This window comes from Phoca vitulina, unplaced genomic scaffold (assembly GCF_004348235.1).
Source record: "Phoca vitulina isolate PV1807 unplaced genomic scaffold, GSC_HSeal_1.0 scaffold56, whole genome shotgun sequence".
Lineage (NCBI taxonomy): Eukaryota > Metazoa > Chordata > Mammalia > Carnivora > Phocidae > Phoca > Phoca vitulina.
Genome location: NW_022589759.1, coordinates 522620 through 545295, shown reverse-complemented (window position 1 = coordinate 545295; position 22676 = coordinate 522620). Strand labels below are relative to the sequence as shown.

Genomic DNA, 22676 nt, shown 5'->3' with positions numbered 1-22676 from the left:
CCCATGACCCTGAGATCACAACCTGAGCCAAAACCGAGAGTCCGATGCTTAACCAACTGAGCCACCCAGGAGCCCCAGCTGGATTTCTTTAAAAGGCAATACCCAACTCCTATTAAGGCTGCCTACAAGAAACCCTCTTTAAATATAAAGACAAATAGTTTAAACTTAAAAACATGGGAAAGGATGCATGCTAATACTAGTCAAAAGAGAGAGGAGCTGTTTTAATATCAGACAAACTGGATTGCAGAGCCAAGACCATCATCAGAGATAAGGTCATTTCATAATGATGAAGAGGCAGATTCATCAAGGGGACGTAACAGCCTCTAATAACTGAGCTTCAAAATAAAGTAAAAACCGATAGAACTACATGGAGAAATACACAAAACCACAATCATCAGAGACTTCAAGACCCTTTTCTGAATAACTGATAGGACAAATACACAGAAAATCAGTAAGGAACATGACTGCCCACATCTAAAGGATAGTAATAAGACTTATTACCTGGATGGTGGGGTTTAAACTGAATTCCCACCCCCCCGCTTCTGCATGTTTTATTGCATTTTATACAACAGGTGGAAAAGGGAAAAAAGAACGTTTGTTTCTTTTCTGAGAACTTTAGGATGGGCCTCTTGGTCTGTTTTCTAAACAAAAGGAAAGCAGTGAGGCCCAAGCTGAGGTTCTCAGGGCAGAGCACGGTCCCTCATTCAGGAACATTCACTGAGTATCTGCCTTGCAGGCTACCCTGACTGGACCGTAGAACCTCGCTGCATCTAAGTCCTAGAGGACAGGCTATCAGAGGTGACCCAACACCACCCACAAGCTCATCAACAGCCTCATGCCCGGGGCCTGCACTGCTTAATGCCGAACTCCTGGACCAGAACACCCCCCCCAAACGCTGCTTTTTTTCTGAACACTAAGTTTTGGGGGGAGGAGGAGGATCCACTGGAAACAGCTTTTTTTTTTTTTTTTTTTAAAGATTTTATTTATTTACTTGACACAGAGAGAGATAGCGAAAACAGGAACACAAGCAGGGGGAGTGGGAGAGGGAGAAGCAGGCTTCCCGCTGAGCAGGGAGCCCGATGAGGGGCTCGATCCCAGGACCCTGGGATCATGACCTGAGCCGAAGGCAGATGCTTAACCGACTGAGCCACCCAGGCGCCCCTCCACTGGAAACAGCTTTTAACCAATTCCATTATCTAAGCAAGAAAACACTCCAGAGTGAACCTGTATCTAATCACCCACTGGTGACCTTTCCTAGCATCTGAAATAAACGAGTGACCCTCCATCATGCCATTTAGCAAAGGCACTTTGATACCAATTTACTCCTTCCTCCACCACCCCAGAACTGATAAAGCTTAAAACCAAGTAAGATGCTTCAGTACCAACTCTGAGTAACTGTTAGACCATGATCTCAAAGCACCCACATCCACTCCAGAACCTCCCCTGCTACCCTATCCTTGTCCACTCCACTGAAATGGGAATCGGGGAGCAGGAGTGGGGGAAAGAGGAGTAAGAATGTAACTTAATCCATACAGGCCTGGGAAAAACTAAAAAGTGTTCATGGTGACACATAAACGTGTCAGCTGAATTAGCAAAGGGACGTCCCCAGAGGTCTGAAGTAGCCCGGTACAGAGCTGTGTGGCTAGGGTGTAAGTTCACTCGGCTCTGCTATAGCAGCCCAGGAAAGCCCAGGAAAGCCTTGCATTCTTCGTGTTCACTTGTTCTGTTGTTGTGGGTCTCATCCCTTATGCCCCCCCAGAACGAAGGAAGTCATCTTCATAGGAGGTGGGGAAGCATGGCTAACAAAGAAGAAAGGCCTGTTTCGAGTTGAAACAAACAAAAACAACTACTAAATTGGGCTTCAGACTAAAGCCTCACCACAAATATCTGGAAATTAAGCTTGACTTCTTGGGTTCTTCTAAGCGGGTTTCAGTCTAAAACACATCATTGTTATTGCCTCTTGAGACCATTTTAAAGCCTTAAAATTGCATAGGAAAAAATAACATGAAGACTATATGACCTACACTTACTATGAGGTTTAAATATGTAATAATGTACAGATTAGAACACAGGCATCTCATTTCCCAAAATAGGAAAATGACCCAGAATACCCACACATTATCCGTTCAGAGAATCTACTACGGCGGGAGAAATTACTCTAATACATTTTTTCTTTCTTTTTTTTTTTAAGATTTTATTTATTTATTTGACAGAGAGAGAGACAGCGAGAGAGGAAACACAAGCAGGGGCAGAGGGAGAGAGAGAAGCAGGCTTCCCACCGAGCAGGGAGCCCGATGCGGGACTCGATCCCAGGACCCTGGGACCATGACCTGAGCCGAAGGCAGATGCTTAATGACCGAGCCACCCAGGCGCCCCCATCTTTTAATTTCTTTAAAAAATCAAATCTGCCTGGGACTCCTGGGTGGCTCAGTCGTTAAGCGTCTGCCTTCGGCTCAGGTCATGATCCCAGGGTCCTGGGATCGAGTCCCGCATCGAGCTCCCTGCTCGGTGGGAAGCCTGCTTCTCCCTCTCCCACTCCCACTCCTTCTGTTTCCTCTCTCGCTGTCTCTCTCTCTGTCAAATAAATAAATCTTTAAAAAAAAAAAAATCAAATCTGCCTGCTGAAGATTACTATGTTATGTTAGGGTGCTTCTGTTGGTTTGCTCTGCTCATAAACAAATCTCCCTTCTTTTTTCCTGCCTCTTCTCCGTGTGTGTGTATGTATGTCTGTGTACATGCACCCGTGCATGCAAGCACATGCACACATATATACACACATGTGGGGGACTCCAGGCCTCCACTTCCTGTCCTAAATGGTCTCCCAAATCCTGCACAACCCTTACAATGGTCCCTTTTCCCACGGGCTCCTCAAATCCATCATGCCCAAACCACAGCTTCTCCAACCATCCCCTTCTTTCTGTCTCCTGTCTCTGTGGGGACGACTGTCCTTCTAGTCACCACGCCTCCAGGATCTGGTTGCTCTGCTTCCCAAGCCCACATTCTGTGGGGCGTTCCCTCGGTCCCAGAGCAGCCAAGGAGACAGAGCCTCGTGCTGCCTCCCTGGGATTCCTGACCCACAGTCCCCTTCTAACACATGCTTCTGTTCACCACCTATCAGGATGCTCGACGTTCAACAAGCATTCCAGGTACGCCATTACTCTTGACCCGGAAACCCAGTCGAGTTTCACATGGCATCTTGCACCAACAGGTGTTATTTACTCAATAGAAGGAAATATGTCAGACAGTGAGAATTACCGTTTTTATTTGGAATTTAGAGATTTTATTGGCATTTATCAATTTAGAAAAAAACTGATGCCAAAAAAGAATCACAAAGACAGTTCTTTAATAGGGATTGATGTAATTCTGAAGGCTACAAATAAGGAAAGCTCACACTACCATTTGTCAAAAATGGAAGTGGGTCCTGACCAACAGTTTTGATGATGCATATCCAGCAATGCAAGTGACTCCCAGGGATGGTCCTCTGTGGCCCCTTTCGTGCCGTCCCGATGCGGAGCACTCGGCAGCCTTGCGCACAATCTAGTGCAGAGGTGAGCAGCTCAAGGGTCCTTGCTGGTCCACCCACAATGTGGCCCCATGCTAAGACTGTAACCCCAACTGGGCTTCCAGGTCACGGAAAACAAAGGGCCTCAACCCCATCAAGCCTGCCCTGCCACTCTCAACAACCAACACACTCATCCTAACACAAAAAAAGCCTCTGACAGATAAGAAAGACTGTTTTTCCCTCCTCATCTCAATAAAACCTGAAAGAGATCACTTCCTATATGGGAATTACATTTGAAAGATATCTACAGGATTTTACAGCATAGATCATAATTACTGGCCTAAAGAATTAAAAACAAAAGGCTGCTGGGGCGCCTGGGTGGCTCAGTCATTAAGCGTCTGCCTTCGGCTCAGGTCATGATCCCAGGGTCCTGGGATCGAGCCCCGCATCGGGCTCCCTGCTCCGCAGGAAGCCTGCTTCTCCCTCTCCCACTCCCCCTGCTTGTGTTCCCTCTCTCGCTGTGTCTCTCTCTGTCAAACAAATAAAATCTTTATAAAAAATAAATAAATAAAAATCTTTTAAAAAAAGGGGGGGGTTGCAGGGGCCCCCAGGGTGGCTGAGTCAGTAAGCATCTGACTCATCTACCTTCGGCTCGGCTCTGGTCATGATCTCATCGAGTGCCGCCATCGGGCTCCATGCTCAGCACGGAGGCCGCTTGGTTTTCTCTCTCCCTCTTACCTTCCCCGCTGAGCTTGCGTGTATGTGCTCTCATTCTCTCTCTCAAATAAAAAATAAATCTTAAAAAACAAAACCAAAAACCCACAAACAAACCAGGAGGTTGCTGAGGTGTTGAAAAAGGTCCAGGGTCCTCACTCCCAATTAAAGCAAATCAGCTCCAGCCTCGTGTCAAAGTCTGTCTGGTAGTCTCATCACAGCCAGTTCAGAGACAGCGATTTTTAGGAGACTGCTATAAGCTGAGTCTATGGAACTTCATAACTTTAAGAAGTCCTCCTAACTAGCAAATATGCAATGATACATTTTAAGTCACTGCAATACATATCATCTTTAAAGATCCACAAGATTTGGAAAAACAAAGACAAATTTTTAAATCCAGTGACCAGGCTGACTAAAAGGTAAGATTAAATAAAGTGAGCAGAGAGTAAGCAACATGACTTAAATAATGTGAGAGAATCCATGTACAACAGGAGGTGCAGGGTCGGTTCTGAGGCAGGAAGAGCCATGCGAGGAGTGTGTGTGAGCCCCAGCCTGCCACCGCAGCGCTCATCCGTAACTCTGGCTCGAAAGAGAAGGCCGAGTCAGAGGAAGGGAAAACACAGCTGAGGATGCATGCTGAACCCACGAGCACACACCCCAGGACAGATACACGATCTCATTTTGAGGGGGAAGAGCTCTACATTTCCACGAGAACTTCGGGAGAGGTTCACTGCCCAGGGTCCACCGAATCAGGAGCCCCCTGAAAATGCGCACTACTGCGTTTACTGCAGGGAGATACCGGACACGATCAGATTCTCCTAAGGCCGTGAAATTTCTAGTTGTGGATAAACACTTAGGGTGACTTGGTTTGTTCAGCTACATTTTTCACACAGACTGAACAGCTTCATACAGCTGTTTCCAAAATGGGGTCCAAACCCTTGGAGATCCCTGCAACCCTTTCAAAATGTTTCCCATTATAACACTGCCTTTTTAGCTGGGGTAGCACCTGCACTGATGATGCAAAGGTGATGGTCTAAATTTGCTTGAGAGCCTCCATGATAAAGCAGTAATTACTAATTTCATTAAATCCCAAGTCTCCGTGCTTGTCTTTTTCATAGCCTATGTGACAAACTGAGAAGTGTGCGTGAAGCATCTCTTCTGTACACCAAATAGCTGTCTCGAGTACAAGCACTGTTCCAGGGGACATCGCTTTTATGGGAAACAGTGACTGATTCACAAACTCTTGTTATTCTGGCGTGGGATCTTGCAGATCATTTCTGGAAAATAACAAAACAAGACTGCCATTATAAGGGAAACACCTAAACCAATTTATTGCCAATGCAAAGCTTCTTGTATTGGTCAAATATTAGAATTTTGGCAAACTCCCCACCACGAGCAGATAGCTTCTGAGAGCGTTAAGGCTCCCCTGATGAGAGGTGTGGCTACACAAACACCTGGCAAGATGCAGGAAGTCAGCATGTGGATGATCTAAATAACTCGGCAAACCAAAGCTCACCAAGTCACCAATGCACCATGCTGCAAAACCAAACACTAGTGAAAGACCAGGGGCCTGAATGTGGCAGCTGAGGAGCAGCCCTCCTGCCCCACAGGGGCTCCGCGCTGCCACTGACCTTCACCCTTTGTGCAGTCTGGGTGTTATATAAAGAAAATCTCCAAAATTAAGTCAAAAACTATTCAAGTACTCTTCCCTATTCCAACTACACATTTTCTTTGTTTACTTTAACCAAAGCAGTATGACCAACCCCACGTGCTGGACCTTTCTGCAGTCCTTGCTCCTTCTACAGAAACAGGAAATGTAGTCCCCTCTGACTGGGGTATGTGAAGACCAGCAGAGCATCCCCTGTTGGCTATGGGTCAGGGACACCACAGGCCCATTTGCCTCTGGCTGCGGCATGTTCTTTCTGTGTGGCAAGAATAAAATCCTATTTTAAATTTTACAGTGTCCTTTTGTAAACCCCAACCCAGTATCACTCTCTGAATGTCAAGATGAAAGGATTATATAGATTTAAGAGGTTTCAAAAGAAAAATACACCCCAGGGGCGCCTGGGTGGCTCAGTCCGTTAAGCGTCTGCCTTCAGCTCAGGTCATCATCTCAGGGTCCTGGAATCGAGCCCCGCACGGCGCGGGGGCCTGCTTCTCCCTCTCCTTTAAAAAAAAAAAAAAAGAAAAAGAAAAAGAAAAGAAGGGAGGAAGGGAGGGAGGGAGGGAGGGAGGGAGGGAGGGAGGATGGATCCAGAATCATGTAATGCAGGTGACCTCTAATTTACAGATGAGGAAATGAAGGTCTCTGTGACCGGTGGGGCGGGGTGGGGCGGGGGGGGGGGGGGGCCTGCAGCATGTGGTGAACTGAATGGTTCCAAGTCACCCCAAGTGCCCGTGGTCCCTCTTCCTGGGACGTGCACTCTGCCAGGTAGGATTTGGCATCAGAGGACCTGAGCATCAATCCTGTTGCAGAACTGACACCCAAAAATGATCAGAAAGGACCACAGGACACTCTATGTGTTGAGCAAATGAGTAAAATTAAATTGTTTTTGGAGAACTTGGTGACATCTTGAAATAGCTGAAGACCCCAGTGAACTCTTAAGTGTTCTAAACCCAGGTGAAGAATCATGAGTCTACTCTCTGAAAGAAAAGTGAAGTGGCGTGAGCTCAGACACACTGGCTGGACACACTCAAGTGCGCTTCCCAAGGGGTCCGGGCAAGGGCCTCACATGTCTCTGGACCAGGAGGTGCCCCCTCAGAGGCCCCAGAGAGACTACAGCCTGGGGCTGTCCTTCTCCCTGGGCGGGTTTCAGCGTCACAGGGACAGTTTCCTGAGGTGGACGCCTCTTAAAACCACTGGGCAGACGCCTGAGGAATGTGGAGGCAGGAGAGAGCTTGTCCCCTGCTCACTCCAAATCCCATCCCTGCCCCAGTCCCTGTCCACCCCCAAGCCCCCAGAAACAACCCAAAGTTACTTTTGGTTTGTTTTAAATTTACACCACTTTGGAGCAAACAGATTTGGCAAACTGTGAAGGCCCCAAGCACTAGCACAGGAAGGTGACTCGGGCTCTCTACACACGGGGACACTTTGGGGGGGGGGGGCAGGTTGGAGGCACAAAGCAGAGACGCCACGTCCTCCCATGCTCCCGACCCGCGGTGTAAAGCACAGCAGCACCCCCACGGCCTCCCCGAGCTGAGTGTCTCTGCCGGGGCCCTGCCTGGGCACACAGACGCGGCAGCGAGTGACCTCAGCAGCACGTCTACATTAGCACGTGCAGCAGTGCTAGGAGCTACACAGTGTGAAATGCTCCTCCACGCTTCAGGTGAAACACTTCCCAGAAAGCCCCGCTGACAGGAAGACTCCACAGCCCTCCTGCTTTAGGACCACTGTGAAACACGCACCGCCTGCCAGCTCCAACCAGCCACAGAGATACTCTCCAACAATCACCGTGTGGCCCTGTCACTCGCTGGTCTCAGGCTGACCCCACAAGAATGCAGAGCCGGTCTGTCTCTACCAAGTCTAAGACCACGTCAAGCACGGCCTCGTTTCCTGGAAGGTCTGTGCTGCATGGGGGAGACACCTCGGGAAGAGCCAAAACCCCGCTGTTGTACACCACACTGAGGCTGAACGTAACAAATGTTTGCCCAGGATTTAGCAGCTGGTGGTGGCTTAAAAAGTACTTTCCCATCAAAATGATGTGGTTTGTCCAAATTATCTTCTCTCCTTATTAAGAGATGGATTCATCTCATTTTTTTCTTGATGATTTCAAGTTGTAAAAGTTGTCCAGCTATTCTTTAATAAAATTTTGTAGGTTAAAAAAGACCACCACCACGACTTCCCCAAACAACAGTGCCAAGTGCCCGCACACAGACGCCGCCAGCCTCCAGGGAGGGCACGCCGCGGGGCCCAGCTGTGTGATGGCACCGCGCTGCGGACTCACCCCCCCCCCCACAGGATCCAAAGCGAGGAGCAGCTCTGGGAGTCAGCCGGGCGAGCGGCCAGCCCGGCCTCCCTGAGGGCTAGTGGGACCCGCGGGGAACAGGCTCACCTGAGAAAAGGAGCCCTCTAGCAAGGCAGCGGTCAGCACACTCCTGTGGGCACGTGGCGCTCCAGCCGACTTGGCGGCACATGCCCCTACGAACACCCACACCTGAGATACCCGTAGGCCCGCAGAAGGTGGACTACCGGAAGGGGGCCCAAGGCAGGACGACGCTGCCCGCCCTGCACGCCCTCAAGGGCAGGGACCTGCTGTAATTCCTGGGGAGGACAAAGAGCCACAGCAGCTCACCCCGCCCCGCTAGGACCCCTCAGGCACACGGCATGAAGGGGTCTGAGGCAAACAGGAGGCCACGGTCAGTCCTGAGGCAGATGCAGCTCTGCCCAGGAGAGGACACAGCCGTGGTCGCTGCCCTGAAGCCCGAGCGGGAGATGCTCTGAGCGTCACCTGCTCCAGGAGCACCGAGGCTGAGGCTGCGTTCCCCTCCCCAACCCCACAGGGCTGCTCGGAGAGCCCACGGCGCCACGGGTCTCAACAGAGAGCCGGCTTTCAACCTGTTCGCGCCGTGTAAACACACTGCTGAGCTCTGGTCGGCATTCTTTTCTCTATTGTGGGCACCGTGAGCTCATCAGCAAGCAGGAGAGGACTCAGCTCAGACCACCAGAAACGCAACATGTTGTTTTAAATAAAACTGAGATCAGACTTCTGAAAAGGAGCATCTAATGGTTTCTTCTCCCCACAAGGCACCTGGGTCATGGTCAAGAGCAGGCCCAAGGCCACGACCGCAGGCTCCCTGCACACCACCCACCTGACAGCCAGGTGACACCTGGGCAAAGCAGGAGGGAAGACACAGCAAAACATCTCTCCTTCAGTGTTCCTCACAGCACTCTCTTTTCTTTAAGAGCTCTCTCTCTCTTTCAAGATTTTAAGGGGCGCCTGGGTGGTGCCATCAGTTAAGCGTCCGACTCTTGATTTCGGCTCAGGTCCTCATCTCAGGGTCGTTAACACTGAGTTGCACACGCTGGCTCCTCGTTCAGCGTGGAGCCTGCTTGACACTCTCTCCCTCACCCTCTGCCCTCCCCCCGCTAGCACCTGCATGTGCACACTCTCACACTATTCACTCTAATAAATTATTTTAAAAAAAAAAGATTTTGGGGCACCTGGGTGGCTCAGTCGGTTAAGCGTCTGCCTCCAGCTCAGGTCATGATCCCAGGGTCCTGGGATCGAGCCCCGCATCGGGCTCTCTGCTCCGCAGGAAGCCTGCTTCTCCCTCTCCCACTCCCCCTGCTTGTGTTCCCTCTCCCACTGTGTCTCTCTCTGTGAAATATATAAATAAAATCTTAAAAAAATTAAAAAATTAAAAATTTAAAAATTTAAAAGATTTTAAGTAATCTCTACACCTGACAAGGGGCTCCAACTCACAACCCCAAGATAATGAGTTGTGTGTTCTACCAACTGAGCCAGCCAGGCACCCAGTCCCCAAGGTTATTTCTAAATGAATCTCAGAGCAGATTTTCCCCCAGAATCTGTGCGCTCAAATAATTTTCACTAGCTTATAATAGATGCCCTACTTGGGTAATAACGAGGAGAGAAAACACTCTATAGCGCACATTTGCAAAACAGCTACGGACAGAGCCTACCTCAAAAGCAGTGATTTGCCGAGCACGCTTCCTGAGGACAGATGTGATTACCTTCAAGGCAAGGTGTGTCCTTTCGGTTCCTCATCAGGAAACATGCTCCTGGATTTCCAAAGTGTCCTGAGAACCCTCCCGGACACCCCAGGCCCTTAGGGCTCAGAGTCCTCCCATGTCCCTCCAGCTCTCCCCTACCTACGAGATGCATTACAGTGAATCTCAACTGGCCTCCAGCAAACCTTCAACCAGAAAATCGCCGCGGTCCTAAATCCAGGTATGCACTTTGTTTTCTGTTTCTTAATTATAAACACACAGCAAGGGGTTAGTGCTGTTGAGTCGGAGGCCCTTCAAGACCCAGTTACTCTGGACGACAGCACATGCAGGATGGCCTCCAGGCAAACACATTTTACACCCACACTGTGGCCAGAGCACAGAACTGTCCCCAGGCCTCACACAAAGGCAGGGACCACGTCCCCAGCACTCACCAAGGTGGGGAGAAGGAACCCAGTTACAAACCATCCAAACCAGCCAAAGAACTTACAAGCAGTCCTGGAGGAGAAACAGGTCCTGGAAGGACGTGAGGGGTGAAGACACCAACATGAGCCATGGAAAAAGGACAGCTTTGGTGAGAGAGACAGACGCACCCCTGGTGCTCAGGACCTCGGGGGACAGAGAGAACAAGGAGAGCTCAGGGCAGGGGAGCAGACATGGAGCTGGCTAGATGCAGCACGTGCCCACATCAAACAATCAGGAGAAAGACGCCCTTCAAGAAGATAGGCCCGAGTGTCGCCCCTGAGCTCACCAAGCACAACCCACGACATCGAACAAAGCCGTGCCCCCTCCCCAGGCTGTGCCCTGCCCAAGTGTGCCACTGCCCAGAGGAAGACGCATAGACAGCAGTGGAGAGCACGAGGAGGAGAGGTGAGGGAGCGTGACGTGAGGGCTACAGACAGGCCAGGCCGCCACGACGGCAGCCCAGAGACACTGAAGGGAAGGGAGTGCAGAGAGTGGATGGGGAGGATGCGCAGGGACGACGTTCAGTAAGCCCAGCAGGACCGACCACTGCAACGAGCCGCTCCCTGCCCCAACCCCACCTCATCAGTGCCAGGACCACCAACAGCACAGACAGAGCAAAGAAATCAACTCCTTTGCTCATACAATAAAACTCCAGCTTCCATTTAACTTCAAAAAAAAAAAAAGGCCAGACGGATCAACCACTAGGTCAGGAGCAGGACCTCACTCCCAGCGTGTGGGGGAATCACAGGTGTCCTTCCGCAGTTACAGACGCAACATGGCGGTGCTGCTCCCCTGAAGTCCAGCCGGCCACAGCTGCACGCCTGGGAGGCCGCGGTTCTGGCAAGAGCACTGGGTGCACACAGCCAGCCAGCAGACCACCTGTGCCTGACTGACCAGCCAGGAACCCTCATCCTGGCACCAAGCGGCGCAGGCCTGTACGGACGTCCTCCACGGCAGCAGGCTCCCAGGACGAGGCTACGGCCCTCAGGACACCACTGCATTATGTCAGTGAGCAAGCCACTGCCAACAGCCAGCCAGACTGCCACATAAATGGAGGCAAGGGGAAGGTGTGCGAGGTGCCAGCCATGTTGGTAAGGGGCCTGACTAGGCAGAGAAGGCCAGGTCCAGCAGCTGGTTCCCTGGACAACACAGAAGGAAAAGGATGACAGGCAGAAGGCCTTTAGAAATGGGCCTCACCCTGGACAGAGGTTTTGCTGATTCTTTCCCAGAGCCTCTCTCTAGCCCTGGCCCATTTTAAGCACATCACGTCTGCCCAGGAGCAAAGCCTTGGGGGCAACAGGTGCTGGGGGAAGACCTCACTCCTCTATTAAAGAGGAGGAGATGTGCCTGGGGCATGATCGTAGGACAAATCTAAAAGAGGGCCCCAGGGAATGCCAGCCGCTACAGCAAACCCGCACAGCCTCCTCCCTTCACTGGGCTTCCCACCACCCTGCCCCTTCCCACCAGCCTCCTTCCATCCTCCCTGAAGTCAAGTGCTAACATGACTATCTCTTGTATTTATGTAAGGACCCTGAGACTCCAACACTCACTCTGCCACCGGTCAGCCAGGGAACCTTGAAAACTCTACTACCTGAGGCCCTCCTCAAAGGAGACCTAGAATCATAAGACTAAAAACGTGGAAAATGCTACCTATTTTCTTGGGTTTTGTAGAGGGGGAAGAGAACATAACATGAAGGTATGTGCCCCTCATAGGCCTCAAGAGTTCCCGGAAGATGCACATCAGCAGGCATTCTTCAGTGTGATTTTTCCTACGGGTAGGGGACACAGAAGCCCCAACCGCCCTCTGGTAAGGTAGTTCCAAGACAAGACTCTGAGCAGAAACCCAGAACAGCAGTCCCAAGTGAAGAATGCCAGAGGGCCAGCCCCAACCTTGATTTTTTGTTTCCTGTTTGGTTTTTTTTTTTTTTTTTTTAAGTGAGGTTTTAGTTTAAGGAGGTTACATGAGCCTATGCACCTGATCATAGCTTTTCCTATAAAAACCACTCAAAAGATTCTCTGGCTACACTCTCCCCTCCCCCCAGCTCAAGGGCAAACCTTCCTCTGCCCAGCCCCCCCACCCGGCTGTCTCTGTGGGACTCCAGCCCAAAGACTGGCTCTGCAATCCCAGCCCGAGGCCAGCCGCTCAGGCTGCAGTGTTCCCAATCACAAACACTCTGAGAGAGACCCACCTATAAGCTCTGGGTGGGGCCACACTGTGTCTCCATTCCTTCCCCATGAGCTGCGGCCAGCATGCCCTCTCTACGGATCCCCTGTAAGTCACTATGCCCACGAAAACGCAAAGGCACCGAGAAACATGGGGGCGGGATAGTGTGGGAGGAGGTGAGCTAGACAGTAAACTTTTCAAAAGAACGAAAATCGGTTTTTATGTTAATGGAAGTTTTAATTATAACACTAAGGTTTAAAATGTGGTATTAGCAGGCCAAAATACCCTAGAGCTTTGTAAGGTTTCTTTAATCAAATCTGGGCACAACTAAATGGGCATCTTTCAGCTTGAATCTCAACTTCCATCTAACTTCATAACATCTTCTGCTATCCCGTTAGAGGGCTGAGTTTAACATAAAATAGGCGTACCGTGGAACCAGATGGGTCACCTGAGCACCACGTGACATTCTGGTGGGCTCACTTGTCTCCAAGGCAGCATCTCGTCAGCCATTAGGATGCAATGTTCAGAACTCTGGTTCCCACTAACAAAAAATGAACAAGAATAAACTGTAAAGAGGCAGCCACGCGTGCTGTGCTCACAGACTGCCCCTAACGGCCAATGAGCACGGGGCTGGCGGCTGGGCCAGGAAGGGCTGCCGCTCCTACCAGACGAGCCCGGGAGCGCGTCGCTCTCTGTTTGAATACCAGACGGCAAAACACGCGGGGGTCCGGAGGGGCACCCTCCAACCTTGTTGCTCAGGTAGGACCCCTGGAATTGCCAGCACATCAACAGCTGGTTCTGTTGTTAGCAAGACCTCCAGTCCCTGCGCTCTTGCGGACGCAGGGCCAAGGGCCAGCCACACACCCCTCTCTACAGTAAGCACCGCCTGCGCAGGGCACCCCACTCAGTGTCACATCCAGGGACCCCGAGACTACGCCTTGCAAGTTCAATGTTTTAGCAAGTCAAAAGGCAATCACTTGTCTATTTTAAATAGAGGTGTTCAACTAAAAGTATAAACCATTAAAATCTACACCTCCGCTCATACAAACACTACTTTTATCATTACAACATGCTACTTTCAGAAACTATTTTGTTTTTAGAAACATAATTCAGGGGTGCACCCGGGTGGCTCAGTCGGTGAAGCGTCTGCTTTCGGCTCAGGTCTTGATCCCAGGGTCCCAGGATTGAGCCCCGCATTGGGCTCCCTACTCAGCGGGGAGCCTACTTCTCCCTCTCCCTCTGCTGCTCCCCCTGCTTGTGCTTGCTCTCGCTCTCTCTCTCCCCTCCCCTTTGTCAAATGAATAAATAAAACCTTTTAAAAAAAAAAAAAAAGAAAAGAAAAAGAAACATAATTCAAACTTCCTGTCTCCCAGCAATCATGAGTGTAACACGCCCATGCCACCGGGGGTCAGGGCTGAGAGACAGCTCTGACTCTCGTGTTCACACGCTAACCTGCCAAGTGCCACGTCCATCTCAGCCCTCCTCTCAAGAGGCCAGGACCCTCCACTCTACCAAGCAAGATGTTGACAAAGCAAGAATCACACCGTTACTGAAACTAGAGTTTTATGCTAAAGAAAGGTTAAAAATTCACCTAATTATTTTAAAGCTTGTATTTTCCTGGAGCCTTATCTCCATTAACAGGGCCACTGAATCTTAGAAGCAATCTTCAGGATGGGTGTCAGCATTACCCCTTCACAGGGGCGGGGCCCGAGGTCAGAAGAGCTAGGTCAGCCAGCCCAGCACACGCAGCCCGTTGTGGACCCTGTATCGCAGCCATGCCTGGAACATCTCAGGGCAGCGCCAGCCCAGGATCCATCCAAACTGGGCCCCTAAGTGATGCTCAGTCGGAGACAAGTGCACGGGATTAAATACTCACAGGACTTAAACAAGCCCATCTCTGGCTCAAATCTGATCTAAATGGCTCATATTCGACCTTAAGAAGTCAAAATATAAAATTAAAAATAATGATGTGACTAACAATGAAAAACTATTAGTCTATAAAATTATTCTATTTTTAAAATTCTGCATTTTGGGGTGCCTGGGTGGCTCAGCTGGTTAAGCGTCTGCCTCTCAGCTCAGGTCATTATCTTGGGGTCCTGGGATGGAGCCCACATCAGGCTCCCTGCTCAGCGGGAAACCTGCTTCTCCCTCTGCCCCCGCCCCCCACTCATGCTCTCACTCTCTCTCTCAAATAAGTAAAATATAAATAAATATAAATAAATAAATACATGAATGAATGAATGTAAAATTCTGCCTTTTGATTCCAGGAGCCGTCCCGGAGGGCAGACCTCAGCAAGCTAGCTGCCCGCAGTGCTGCTGCCCCGCCCCCCACTAACACACCTGAGCCACTGGAGACCCCACATTAGTAAGAACCTTTATCTTTAGTCAATCCAAACACTATTTTTTATTTTTTATTTTTAAGATTTTATTTATTTATTTGACAGAAAGAGACACAGCGAGAGAGGGAACACAAGCAGGGGGAGTGGGAGAGGGAGAAGCAGGCTTCCCGCTGAGCAGGGAGCCCGATGCGGAGCTCGATCCCAGGACCCTGAGACCACGACCTGAGCTGAAGGCAGACGGTTCACCGACTCAGCCACCCAAGCGCCCCAATTTTTAAAAAGACTAGTATTTATGTTTCACAAAACTGATAAATGGCATGAGATACCTTGGGATATTTTTGTGATATGGTCAAAAAAGCAAGTGCTTCCTATGTTAGAAAACCTAAAGATTAATGCAGCACCTATTGCTCTCAATCCACCAGACCAACTGGGCCAACCCAAGAATCTGCCGGCAAAGAGTCACTAGTAACTTGTTTTAAGCAGGAAATACATTATTTTGAATCACCAAATACTTACTAAGAACCTACTTTAGGCAGCATTTTCTTTTTCCTCAGTATAGACTAAGACCAATATTAGTTTCCAAACAAACGCAGAGCTCGGCCTCCTGGTGGGAGTGGGTTTGGCTCCCCCTCTGACTGCACGGCGTCCTTCTCTTCTGGACCTAGTCTCTCCATGGCCGCCCCACTGCCTGAGACAACCAAGTTGAATCCATACAAACATCCTGGACAACCACGCTGGAGGGCACTTCCAGGGCGCTACAAAGCCTGCCATGACCCCACCTCATCACCAACACGTCCTTCTAACCACTAACCATCCCGCAGATTAAGAGAAGACTACTGGAGGCCGACTGTCAGAGACATCTAAGATTCCTGTTCCGTCAAACCTTATCGTCATTCCCAAAGAGACTGCCAGGAAACTTCCAAGTGGCCTGACTCTGTGATGGCTGAGATAAAGGACAGGTTCTGTCAGATTAAGGACACTCAACCAAGGAAGCAGCAGGAGAGGCTGCTTTCATGTCTGCTAGGAATAACAAAACAGTGGATAATACATCTCTGGACTGTCTACTTTGAAACACTAATGCCTGGCCAAGATACGAAAAACTAAAATGAATCAAGAGTTTTCTCTTGTACCGTCATCAATGTACTTATCGGAGGAGATAAACTGCCGGCCAGTGCGGACACATCCCCCAAGGAGGGGACTTTGTCCTAGGGCAACAGGTGCTTGCTGAGGCCTGAGACCAGGGTCCTTAAGGAAGCAGCTGGCCCTCCTCTCACAAAATTTGCCAGTAATTCCCAGAAGGAAGCACACAATCAGGCAAGCTAGCAAAAGATCCCTTCCTTACCCACCAACCAAAGTCCCAAGAATCGCCCGAGTAGCTGCCCAGACACATAGGACACGGGACCAGAGCACAGCCAGGCCTCCGCTGCCTCCCCCAGAGGAGGACAATTCTCAGACCAGAAAAGCTCTTCTCTGTGTGCACAGAGCACAGAACAAAGTAGTCAGTACTGGGTCCTGGTGGTCTCCAGACTCCTCGATGATGAGCCAATCAGACAAAGAGGTTGAACAGCCTGGGACGCCGCCCACAGCTCACCACCACTGCTCTGCCTCACCCACATCCAAGAGACGCCCAGAACGGCACCCACGACACTCGGCCAGCCCCGTCAAGCCCACGAGAGCCAACGTGGGGGTCTAGCGTTATCTTCTGACCCCTTTTCACAAAGCAGTGAAAATAACAAAGTGATGAACGGCGGCAGTGCAATAAAATATTTACCGATTCCATAGCTGAAAGTTGATGCTGATGAAGACCGTCTGTTACGTCCCCTGAGGCGCGTCCCAGAGCACGGCTGTGCACATTCTGAAACGAGAGAGCACAATTAGCTCCTGTATTTCTACCCCAGTGCTTTGTCCAATCTCAGTCTCCCCACTTGGACCAACCATTTCTTCTACACTACCTTCCTTCATTTCACTCAACTCGAAACAACAAAAAAGGTGTTGAGATCTGTGTTTGGCTGATTTGGGTTATAAAGGGAGAAAAAGCCCATGAAAGGGGCTCACACCTGATGATTTCCTTTACGGCACTTACCCAAATGGGAATTTCTGTTCTCAGTAATTTTTCCTGGAAAACAGCACCCAGAAAGGCCAGGTTAAGGAAAGAACACTTGGTGGGCCCATCGGTCTCCCTGGAGATGAGGCTTCAGGACTGAGACCTCGAAGGGTCTTTCAGACTTTTCTTCTCACACGGAATTCAACAGGAATCTCACAATTCTTAAGCTCTTGTCAAAGTTACGCATTTTGCATCCTCTACGGATGTCCTGTCACACTAAGAAGAAGAAGACGTAAACTCTCCCCAGTGACCCGCCTCTCTTGGCCTCTCGGTGCAGCACACACCGCCCCCCCAACCCCGTGCTCAGCCTCCTCCTGGAGCTTCCCACCTTAGCAAATAAATCAAGTGAGCACTGTGGCCTTGCCAGTAAGAAAAGGGGAGACTACAGCACAGTGTCATGAAGAAAACAGACTAACACAGTATTACCTCCTAGGAGAGCTCTGAGATCTTCAAGAGTAAAACAAGCCAGGAACAGCAACAAGAAAAAAACACCATCTGTTCACGACCCTTTTCCCACAACCCCATTAAAACATCAGAGTCTCTTCCATCTCCAAACACATCACAAGTATGGAGTGTGTAAGGCAGTCACACCCGTGGACAGGAGGCAGGGAGAAAGGCTCTCAAACACGGTATCCGTAGGAAGCAGGATTCCCCCAGTCCACACTCAGGCTGCCAACCATCTCTCCTGACCTGTGCTTACAGGTGGGTGGGTGTTTGCAAAGATGGAGCAAGGTTCTTCTGTCCCTATATTCCTGTACAGGATTTTCCAAAGCTAGGACCCAAGGACTATTAAACACAACATGGAAAAGCAGCTTCCAATAAACAATATTTGGTTTTATTGAAAAGCAACAAGTATGTGATTAAGCTTTTCAATTTTCTTTTTTCTTTTTCTAAGATTTTATTTATTTATTTGACAGAGAGACACAGTGAGAGAGGGAACACAAGCAGGGGGAGTAGGAGAGGGAGAAGCAGGCCTCCCGCCGAGCAGGGAGCCCCTTGTGGGGCTCGATCCCAGGACCCTGGGACCGTGACCTGAGCTGAAGGCAGACGCTTAACGACTGAGCCACCCAGGCGCCCCGCTTTTCAACTTTCTTATAAAGACAGTAACAGAACAATACAGAATGCACGATGAATGTCTACACTAGGAATACAGCAAATAATAATATCTACCATTACAACTCTGAAGAAAACTTGAGGTTTCCTTAATCCAAGGTTTCTCAAGCTCAGCAGCACTGACACTGAGGGCTACATCATCCTCTGTGTCCCGGGCACCGGAGGAGGACGCTGCACGGCAGCCCAGACGCTGGGCCCACCAGATGCCAGCAGCACCCTCCCCCCAGGCTGGCACAACCAGAACGCCTCCAGACACTGTCCTCAGTCCCCTGAAGGGCAAAATCATCTAGGCAGAGAACCAGTGCTGTAAATCCAACTGCTATTTGACAAATAAGGAAACCAAATCAGGTTTAGTTGTCTACAGTCATGCAAGGAATTAAAGGCAAGTCGGAAGGAGAACTCAGGTCTCCCAAATCCTGGTCTAAAGGTCTTTTCATTCTAATGGAAAACACTTTAGTAATTAACCCAGTTATTTCTGGAAGACAATACAAATTAAGAGCCTCCAAAATATTTATGCCTTTTGACAGACTAACCTCATTTCTGGGGCATACACACTGAAGCAATGTTCTAAGATATGAAAAAGCTTCATGTGGCATACACGTTCACATGGCAACTACCACCACCAATGCAATCATCAAGCTACATTTTCAGACAGAAACGCACCGGACCACACCTTTTACTGTAGGTTTATGGCTACAGCAGTTCAAAGAGCACATTCCCAGCCCAGAAATAAAGAGATGGGTGAAGACAGAGTACAGACGAAGACCATGGAGACATGAAAAGCCAGTGTCCAACACAGCTGAAGGGTGACCAGGAGAGGCGGAGAAAGCATTCAACAGATGGGGCAGCTGCCCACCCACGTCTAAGGGCAAGGCCACCCTCACAGGCAGCCTCACCAAGAATCCATCTAAAGCAATGGGAAGATGTTCCCACCTATGGGACTGGCAACATGGACAAGACAATAATCACAAGTGCCGATGAAGTTTGATTCGTACAATCTGTGTAAGAAAAATGACACAGATTTTTGAGAAAAATTAGGAAATACTTTTAACATTAATGGTGGTTATCTCTGAATAGTGGAGCAGTGCAAGATTTTAAATTTATCTTTCTAGTCTCTCATATCTCACTAATGCCTATAATGAGCTGGGTACTACATCAGGGGTACAGAAAAAGCTTTTTAAAAAGCTACCAAAAAAAGAATGAAATCTCACAGAGTGCCTGGGTGGCTCAGTCAGTTAAGCGTCTGCCTTCGGCTCAGGTCATGATCCCAGGGTCCTGGGATCAAGTCCTGCATCGGGCTCTCTGCTCAGCAGGGGTCTCCCTCTGACCCTTCCCCCCGCTCATGCAATCTCTTGCTGTCTCTAATAAAATCTTCAAAAAAAAAAAAAAAAAGAAATCTTGCCATTTGCAATGACACGGATGGAACTCGAGGGTATTACGCTAAGTGAAATATGTCAGAGAAAGACAAACACCATGCAATTTCACTCATATGTGGAATTTAAGAAACAGAACAAACAATCGTGGGGGCGGGGGGGAGGAAACAGAGAGGGAGGCAAACCAAGAATCAGACTCTTAACTATAAAGAACGCACCAATGGTCACCAGAGGGGAGGTAGGGGGAATGGGGGACACGCAATGGGGATGAAGGAGAGCACCTGGCTCTAAGGAGCACCGGGTGATGTATGGAGTAATAAATCACTGAACTCTACACCTGAAACTAATAGTACACTGTATGTTAACTAGAATTTAAATGTAAATAAATAAATTTAAATATAAATAAATATATAGTATTTTAGAGCCAAAAAAAAAAAAAAAAAACCTTCCAAGAAATACTGTGATATTCCCGTTAAGCCGACCTCCTCTTGCTTCTGCATCACACTGGCCGGCCTTCCTTTCTCTGCTACAGGACGAGAGACAGGATCTCTATGAAGAACCAGTGACTATATCACGCTGTCCCAGCACAGAGTCCTAACTTGTAAGGACCCTGGACAGACTTTATTATTATTTTGGGGAAAAAGAGTCCAAAATTACTAATGAAGAGTCATCCTTCTCTCTTCCAAGGTAACCCCAAGTTTTGGAAGATTTTACTTTTACAACTGTATTTAATTCGCTTCAATTTTTATTAATCAAAGACCTATAGTTGCTAACCATAGTTTCTGATCAGCATAAGATGATGGATTTTTTTTAAACCTATGTTGATAAAATCCAACCACTAGCAACTAATCATGGTATCTTCAGTTGGCCCCATACAGCCTTCCTTCAAATTACTTTCACTCTGGATTTAAAGTACTGCACATTGCCCAAGGCTCCTTTATTCCCCTCTCTTTACCGCCTTTCCAAATGTCCTAAATGCCTAGGAATCCAAATTACAAAAGCCTGGTCTTACTGCACAGGCCTTAGCCTGCAGGATTCAACAGCATCAGCCACCGTGTGCAGACCTGCAGTTCTCAGGAGCAGAGATCAGGCTGAACGGGAGAGGCCATCTTCAGACCAGGGCAGAGCAGCACTCCACATACACCAGAGTCCTGGGTGCTGCGCACCCCCAAAGACCTGCAGGCCTGGGTGGGTTTGCGTCTCTTCCTTTCTCGCTTTGCAGAGATCAGCGGCGGCGCTCCTCCCGGGAAGGGCCGTGAGCAGAGCAGCATGGGCGGGTCCATGGGACCCGCGTGGCGCGATGGCCTTCCAGGCAAGTAGACACTTTTCAGGCAGGTTCAAACGCATTTGCAGAGATGGCAAGGGCGTGTGTCTGGGCAGACAGGCCGTGTCCCGCAGCACTCATAGTGCAGAGCGCGAGTGCCCTCCAGGGACCAGACCGAGCTGCTTGGGACTGCCGTCTCTGCAGGCCAAACACAGCCCAACAGCGTCTCCACCAAGTGTTCACAGCATTCCTAACTGCCAAAATCCGGAATCAGCCCAGATGTCCTTCACCGGGTGAAGGGCTAACGCGTGGCCCACGTACACCACAGAAAGGCATGCAGCAATGAGAAGGAAAGAGCTACTGACGCGGTAACAGTCTGGACAGACTGTTGGGAACCAACGTGGAGCAGACAGACACGCCCCACGGGTTACGTTCACACGGCTCCGTTTACGGGACATTCTCCTGTGACAAAACTGTACAAGGGAAGGACAGATCAGTGGTTGGCAGGCTTGGGGACAACGGTGAGAAGACAAGGCAGAAGAAGACAGGTGTGGCTACAAAGGGAGAGCATCAGGCACCCAGACACGCAAGAACACTGCACAAGGAGAACTGGGGCGTCTCAGACCTGGGGGCTGTGTCTCTGTCAAGATCCTGGCTGTGATGTTAGACTCCAGTTTTGAAAATGTTACCGGTGAAGAAACGGGGCAAAGTGTACAAGGGAACTCTCTATATTATTTCTCACAGCATGTGAATCTACAATGATCTCAATTTTTAAAGAGTCTAGTATTGGCAATTTCATATGGTCTGACCTAATATTAACTCACTTAATTCTCACAACAACTCCCTAAGGTAGGGATCCTTATTATCCCCATTCTATAGATAAGAGGTCTGAGGCCCTGCGAGGGGTCCCACATGAAGTGGTGGGGCCGGCACTCCAACCCAGGCTGGCCGGCTCCAGAGCCAGTCACTGTCCTTGAAGCTGGACACATGAACTACAAGGCACATGGAGTTCTCCTTACAGGTTGAAAAATCTTAAAATGGCAGTGCTGGGGTGGCTCAGTCAGTTAAGCGTATGACTTCAGCTCAGGTCATGATCTTGGGGTCCTGGGATGGAGACCCGCATTGGGCTCCCTGCTCAGCAGGAAGTCTGCTCATCCCTCTGCCCCTCCCCCCACCCGTGCTCGCACTCTCTCTCTCTCTAATACATAAATAAAGTCTTTACCAAAAAAATCTCAAAATGTAACCTTGGAGAACTTAAGTAGGACACTGAACCCTCAGATCTGGCCTCACCTATTTTAAAGTTCTCCTTCATGGCAAACAGAACAAACTGAATTCTACCTACACACAAGCTACCAACACCCCTCCCCTGATGGTGGCCAGAGCTGCACAAGTCCCACGCCTCACTCTGCTGTGGGGCCAGGCGCCACCTGCCATCTCAGGTCGGGGCTATCAGCCTGGCCTTGACAGACTGCCAGGGAACAAGCAGGGGGACTATTGGGCTTTTCTGTTTTAGGATAGGTGCTATTTGTTACTGCTTTCTTTGTTGGATTTGTAGTGAGAGCCAACTCAAGGGAATGAAGGCACCTAGCAGACGGCAGATATAAGGTAAGGTTGGCCAAGACGCCACAAGGAAAAGGAAAAGGAATGTCCATCATTCAGCTTCTCTCTTCAGGTCAGATGCTTCCTTTCCACTGCAGAACAAAGCAAGCAAGAAACAGAAAACTCAATGTTCCAAGACAATTCTCTTTACACCCCTTACCAGAAGAAAGTGCAAAGTGAATCAACGCAGAATGAGAACAAAACAGGTGGTTTGGCACACGCATCCTCCCTTCTGGACAACTGTGCAAGCAGGAATCAACAGCACATCTCAGCTCACCAAGGTCCAGGGAGAACAGTGTCACGCTCACACTGCCAAATCCAAGGAAATGACAGAAAATGAGTTTTTTAAATAA

At 49.4% G+C, this 22676-nt stretch overlaps 1 protein-coding gene across 8 annotated transcripts in view; it reads right to left on the bottom strand.

Annotated features, from left to right (window-relative positions):
• The window catches only part of ANKRD11 (ankyrin repeat domain 11), a 188624-nt gene that overhangs the window by 96524 nt on the left and 69424 nt on the right, over window positions 1–22676 (bottom strand). For 6 of the 8 annotated variants that reach the window (XM_032389923.1, XM_032389924.1, XM_032389916.1 and 3 more), the window contains exon 2: window positions 16642–16725. The gene's annotated coding sequence lies outside the window, so the exon portion shown is untranslated. Of the gene's footprint in view, window positions 1–12959; window positions 13073–16641; window positions 16726–22676 lie in introns of all 8 variants that reach the window. The other 2 variants (XM_032389919.1, XM_032389917.1) reach the window with 1 other exon arrangement.